Consider the following 7,430-nt stretch of genomic DNA (forward strand, 5'->3'; position numbering starts at 1 on the left):
AAAGTCTATGGTGTGCAAATTAAAGAAATTTGGTTTTGATGTGAACATTGTGGAAGATTGTGTATATCACAAGCTTAGTGGGGGTAAGTAATAAATTTCATTTAGGTCAATGCCCCAAGACCACACTCGAGACCAAGGAGATACAGACCCTATGCATCGGCTATTGAAAGTCTAATGTATGCTCAAGTATGTACACATTGGAAGTCTAATGTATGCTCAAGTATGTACCCGTCCAAATATTGCGTTCATAGTTGGAGTGTCTGGGGATGGATCATTAGAAAGCTGAATGTCAAGGCTTCTTCTACTATGGCATCCAATGCGAAATTTTGTGGGTGTAACAACCTTTTGTTGTTGTTGGAATACATCCGACTTATTGTCACAAAATAATTCAGAAATGTTCAAATTTCGATAGAACACAAAACTCTATGGTGGTAGATCCATTGACTAAAGTTGACCGGTAGTTTCCATGCTATCCATCAATATAGATATAAAGAACTTATGCTAACTGGTAAATAGTAAATATTATAGTAAAGAATAAAAAATAATGAATCAACAAATAGTAAATATTATAGCAAATAGCTGTAGCAATTATTATAATCTTAGACAATCCTTACACCAAACACTCCCTTTTGTTCCATCAATAAACTCTAACTCACCTTTTCCAAATCAACCTTACCAAAAAGGAAAAACCAAAAAAGGAGGTTAAAAAATCCCCCGTAAAAAAGAAAAAACCGAATTATGAAATTAAATAATTATTTATGATGTGCCAAAATGCCATTACAATATTCTTTCAAGTTTGGATTGAATTGAACACATCGCATTTTCTCCTCACTTCTCCTTTCCCACCAGTTTTCACTTCACGAACGCTCATCTTCTCCATAGCGTGTGCAAAATCCTTGAAGAACAAGGCTTGATTTCCGGCGTACATCTCCACGAACTTCCTCGTCCTCGGATCCTTCACCAGCGCATGATCCGACGCCGATAGCCCCATTCCTCTCAGCAGATTCTGATAATACACATTGTCAAATTTCCCCGGCGTTACGGCGTCGCTGTAAGCCGACATTCCCGGATTCTTCTCATATCCTTCACAAGTCTTCTTCAAAGCCTCTGCAAACTTAGGATGAATCTCTGGATCTGTTGGTGTCGCCTTGCTGAATTTGAAGATCCGATCGCTGAATTCCTTGCAATTTGAGAATCCGATTGTGCGTCCGCCGTACAACGCTACCATTTCTTGAATCGTGAATCCTTTCGACGTGAATAGCTTAATCATCTCGTCAACTGTTTGATTCGCCTTCGGAATGTTGCCATCAACTTCGGAAGATTTCGATACCAGGCTGTCTTTCCGCCCTAATCGAACATTGTACGACGGTCCGCCTGAGATCGCGATGAGATCGCGAGTCGCTTGTGCTAATACATCGGAGCAAGAGACGATTCCGGGACAAGAAAGCTCTAAAGTGATCTTCGATCGAGTGATGACGTCGAACGCATCTCCTGGAAGAGAGAGGTTGATTTCAGCATCGCGCTCGGCGTGGTTGAAGGTGTTAGAAGCAATGAGAACAGAGCCATCGCAGCCTCCAACTAAACAATCGTTGAAGAAGAGACGCATAGTTGCGGCGGCGGTGGTTGGGCTACTAACAACCTTCTTAGCGACAGTTTCATGAACGATTTTGGCAAAATCGGGGCAAGTTTTCTGGTAATAATCAACAGAAAGCTTGGATTCAACTGAGAATGGAACAACAAATAGCACAAAAAGGAAAGCCGGAAGAGGAAAGAAGGCCATGGCGGAAGAGGAAGGAGGCGGGGGAAAACCTGCTTCCTCTCGATGTGGAACAATGGAAAAGGCTGTGTGTATTGTTTGATGAGAAGGAAGAAGGATGGCGATGGCGGATTGAGGGAAATGGAGAGGGGATGAAAAGGGGGGAAATGGAAGTGGATTAGTGGATGGGAGAAGTTGTAGGAGATTGGTTATGGCGGAAAATGGTAACGGCCTCTGAAATTCTCTGCAACAAGGAACATTCCATTGATGACTGAATCAAATCAACTACTACGGATTGTTTGTGTGAAAGTGACAAGTGGCTGGATGGGAGAGGTTTTATGCCAAATAAATGTTTCCCCAATACCTATTTTTGTACATAATACCAAAATAGGTATTATTTATTTTTATATATACTATTCAATTATTATTTATCATGTTAAATATTAACTTTACTCCTTTTTATTTGTGTGATGAGGGTGACATGTGTAAAGATGACATGCACCTAACTACGACTCTATTTTAATTATTTTTTATGTGTGATGGGAGTCGAATGCGTAAGTATGAGTATTTCTTGTGATGCACTCAAATATTGCTCGATAATCATGAAATTATTTTTAATAAATCATATTTGATCGAAGTGAAATCATAATATAAACCCAACTTAACTATCAAGACATTAGCAAAAAACCATTGTAATGTTGAATAAAAAGAAAAATGACTAGACTTCAACGAGTGAAATGACTCATAGTTACAAAATTGCACTCCTAGTCACGAGATTGAACGTCATTGATATTTGAGATTATAATGTATCTTGTCTACTAAACCATATTTGATTGACAAGTAAGATAACTTAAACTTTTATTAATGTCCATGAATTTGAAGGATATATTAGGGGTGTAAAAAAAAAACAGTAATTACATTGTCATTTATAAAAATAACAAAAGGCGGGAACCTTTTGAATTATAACAAAACCCATGAATATCACGTGAGTCAAATTTTCTAAAATTCTAAAATGTCCTTAGCGTTCCATTTAATTGTAGTGTAATTAATCTAATGAGACTATAATTAATTGTTCAACTATATATCCAACAACCTTTCATTGTCAATTAAGATCATCATTTCAAGCAGATAATTTGCCATAAATCTCGAGTAGATTTATTATTTTTATTATACTTTCTATTAATTTTTATCAAGATTCACTGGTTTTAAATTATTTTGAATGTTATATTTATTATCCTTTTATTAGAATACAACATGTAGCCCTAGCTTTCTCCATCCTCTTTACTTAACACTTTCTTGTTATGGTTGTTTAACAATTAAAATTTTTGTTCAATGGTAGGTGGGATGAAAATGACCACTATTATGACTTTCGATTTATTGAAGTTTTTTGTTGCTTCGAACACATCTTTTTCAATTTTCATCTTTTTTACTGATTTTATTTTTTATTCTCAATCCGCAACAAGTCTACTTTGGAGGTTTAACTTAGTCGATCAAATCCACTGGTATATAGATAAAAGACTCGATTTAATCGACCATCAACCCAGAGTTCAAGTCACAAAGTCTCTTCTTTCCAAAGTGATTTCTATTGAGTCGTTGTTAAAAGGTAGACCAAGCATATGGACGGTGTTGGTATTAACTAGTTTTCCTTGGGGTTTTAAACCCACCTTAATAGATTCAATCAAGGAAGGATGTACCATCGTCGAATGTTGTTTATTTCTCTTCTTTTCATGAGATCTCCATGACTGACATCTTAAGGAACTGTGAAGTTCTGCAGTGGAAGTGGGGATTGACCCAATTTTCAATTTTTCACATAATACAAATTTTACAGAACCTAAACAGAAAATGATGCATTCATTCTAAAATTTATAGTAAGTGTTTAAAGAGAAGGAAAACAGGGATTGGATCATACTAACTATTGAAGCAAAAAAATTTCGCGAATTCCTTCACGATCTGGTCACGAACTCTTCAGATTTCCTAAAATAAAAACAATAACCTAAGATGACCACCACCAGAGGTAATCCTTTGTATTCTCTATAGGGAATGAGAGTTACAGGATGAGAGTGAACTCTGTGTTTTTGGTATGAGGGAAGAAGAATTTTAGAGAGAGTATTTCTTTTGCAGGAAAATCTTTTTCAGAAAAAGGAGAATTTTCTTTTCACCTTCTGTAAAAACAATGTGAGGAAGATGAAGACTCCCTCAAAACTGCAACCCCCACCATGTAAAAAACTAAGTGAATAATGGGAAAAAAAAAGTTATTTCCCTCCCTTTCAATTTCAAAATTAAATTAAAATTAACAAATAATTTAAATTTAAATTTAAATTATATATATAAAATAACTAACTTATTATATGTATAGATATAACTATATGTTATATCAAATATAACACATAACATATAGTTTTAATATTGTATCAAATACAATATAACCTATAATTTGTTTCTCTCTCAATGATACATGGTATTTAATACATATCATATTTATACTAAATTTAATTATATGAATATCATTCAAATAATTAACAGTTGAAGTATATTCAAATATTTAATTCCTCTCAAATAAACTTTATATTATAATGTATCAAATACATTACATTAATTATAACACATATAATTAATTAATTTAATTATATCACATATAATTAATTCTCTCAATTAATTTGAAAAATTCAAATTAATCCAAAATTAATTCTCAATAATCCTTGTTGAGCTACAGATGGGACCTGTAGATTGAAGCTCCATCGTTACTTGAATAATTAATTAAACTCCTTTAATTAAATGGTTTAATTAATTATTCAACATCCATTAACTGTCGGTCACTCCACTAAAGACCAACAACTGCACTCTCCGCACTACAGATATATTTTTGTGTCCATTGGATATAACCTATCAACGACGCGATAACCTTTCACGAATTGCTTGTACGTACAGCTGGGCCAAAATTACTGTTTTGCCCCTATTGTTACATCTAATTCCTTAAGTACTACTGATCCCACTAATGAACAATAAGTTATAGTCCAACTATGACCAAACCTCTCTCGAGCCAAGAGAGGGAATGACGCCACATTGTTCAAACCCCGGAATCAGCCCTTGTGGGAGCAATTTATCTACTTACCCAGACGTTAGGGAATGAGTGAATTTCGTCTTGTATAGCCGTGTTCGCAGCTCCCTAATCAGATGAATCCCCCAAAATAGTAGGCTTATTGAGTCAACGATCTGGCCACTCTTACCTTTACAAATCAAAGGACCGTCTTCATAGGTAGAAGTTCACAACTCACTCAGGATTTAGATCATGTCATCCATGGTCATCTTGTGAAATGTAATCTCTATTGTAAACGACGTTATATAATGAGACTAGTCATTTAGTGGTCCGATCTTATACAAACTCATTTGTATAGAATACCCTCACTCACATATCTCTACATGAATGATCAGGATCAGATCATCTGTAGCACTTTACAACAATTTTAACATCTACAAAGCGGGCTATATTCGTAGTGTCACCAAGATAAGGTACCTAGCCTTATCCATCTACTATAGACCATTTGGGTTATCACTTAAACGTGATCCACCTGTATGTCTCTACATACATGTTTAAGTTACAAATGATAACCTTGGATATTAGTTTATTGATTTGTGGATTAATGCTATTAAATGTTGAATAAAACATCTCATATTTCATTTAATAAATAAAATATTTGTATATTATAATTACAAACTACATGACCCACGAGATTTAGGACATCAACCCAACCAATTTCTCACTTGTCCTAAAGCTAGTGAGATGTATATCATAAAAGTCATATTGATATAAAAGTACACATAAAACAATAAATTAGGGCATAATACGCGCCCAATACAAAATCTCTCACTTGCCCTAGACCAAATGTGGCTTGTCCCGTAGATCCATACTCTGCAGGTGACCCTCAAATACCTTAGTCGTGAAGGTCTTTGTAAATGAATCAATAATGTTGTGCTCCAAATCTATCTGTGTGACCATCACGTCCCCTCAATACACAATCTCTCGGATGAGATGATACTTCTGCTCTATGTGCTTCTCGTGCTTGTGATCTTAGGCTCTCAGGAATTAGCCACAACATAACTATTGTTACATTAAAGGGTGATAGACTTTGATATATCTAGAACTACTTCCAGATCTATTAGGAATTTTCTGAGCCATACAGCTTCCTTGGCAGTTTCACAAGCCGCTACATACTCAGATAGTGGAGTCAGCAATGCACCCCTGCTTGGTGCCCCTCCAGACTACTGCTCCTCCGTTAAGAGAGAACACTAATCCTGATGTGGATTTCTTAGAATTTTTATCAGTCTGGAATTCAGAGTTTCCGTATCCTATAAAGATCAGATCCTTAGAACCATACACGAGTATGTAGTCTCTCATTCTCCATAGATACTTGAGGATGTTCTTAATGGCGGTTCAATTATCAAATTCTGGATTAGATTGATATCTACTGACTATCCCTACTGCATAGTATATGTCAGGTCTAGTACACAACATCGCATATGTCAGACTATCAACAACCAATGCATAGGGGATCCATCTCATTTTCTCAAATTCTTGAGGTGTCTTAGGACACTGTTCCATAGACAATATAACTCAATGCCTGAAAGGGAGTAAACCTCTCTTGGACTTTTGCATCGAAAACTTGACAAACATTTTGTCAATGTACGATGCCTGAGATAGGGCTAGCGTTATGTTCTTTCAATCTTTAAAGGTCTAAATGCCCAAAACAAACTGTGTCTCTCTCAAATCCTTCATTTGGAATTGGATTGCTAGTCAATTCTTAATTTCAGTTAGTAGACCTACATCATTCCCAATTATTAGGATATCATCTACATACAACACCAAAAAAGCTACTGAACTATTGATGATTCTCTTGTATACAAAAGGCTCATCAAAATTTTGATCAAAGGCATAAGATTTGATCGCAGTATCAAATCTTATATTCAAAGATCGAAAAGCTTACTTCAATCCATAAATGGACCAATTAAGTTTGCAAACTTTTGCTCTTGAACTTGGGTTATGAACCTCTCAGGCTACTTCATATAAATGGTCTCTTCAAGATTTCCATTTAGAAAGGCAGTCTTGACGTTTATTTATCAAATCTCATAGTTATAATATGAGACAATGGACAAGAGGATTTGGATAGACTTCAACATGGCAACAAGTGAGAAAGTATCCTCATAGTCGACTCCCTCAACTTTGGTATAACCCTTTGCCATAAGTGTAGCCTTGAAGGTTTGCATATTCCCATCAGCACCCCATTTTTTCTTGTAGATCCACTTGCAACCTATAGGTTTAACACCATCAGGTTGATCTACAAGATCCCAAACATAATTGAAGTAAACTCCATTCTGAGATTCATAGCTCTGATCAACTCATCTTTGTCAACATCCTCCATTGCCTTATTGTAAGACAATGGACCCTCAACATCTCCGTTAGCTACCATAGTTAGGGTTTTTAATTAAACCCATATAACGAACAGGTGGATTCACAATCCTCCCATTACATTGAGGCTCCCTCAACACTTGAGGTGGATTTGACCTACTAGATAATCCAACTTCAACAACTCTTATTGAGGTATTGGGTTCTTCAACAACTTTTGAAAAGTTCAATAGTTTCATTGGAAAGTTCACTCAACACAATTTTACTGCGGGG

General features: G+C 35.7%; 1 pseudogene; it reads right to left on the reverse strand.

Moving 5' to 3' along the window:
* Positions 1-555: 555 nt before the first annotated feature.
* Positions 556-2,087, reverse strand: LOC120071797 (peroxidase 41 pseudogene; annotated as a pseudogene).
* Between the last annotated feature and the right edge of the window lie 5,343 nt (positions 2,088-7,430).

Source organism: Benincasa hispida, chromosome 2, assembly GCF_027475165.1.
Source record: "Benincasa hispida cultivar pf3 chromosome 2, pf3_genome.v1.1, whole genome shotgun sequence".
Lineage (NCBI taxonomy): Eukaryota > Viridiplantae > Streptophyta > Magnoliopsida > Cucurbitales > Cucurbitaceae > Benincasa > Benincasa hispida.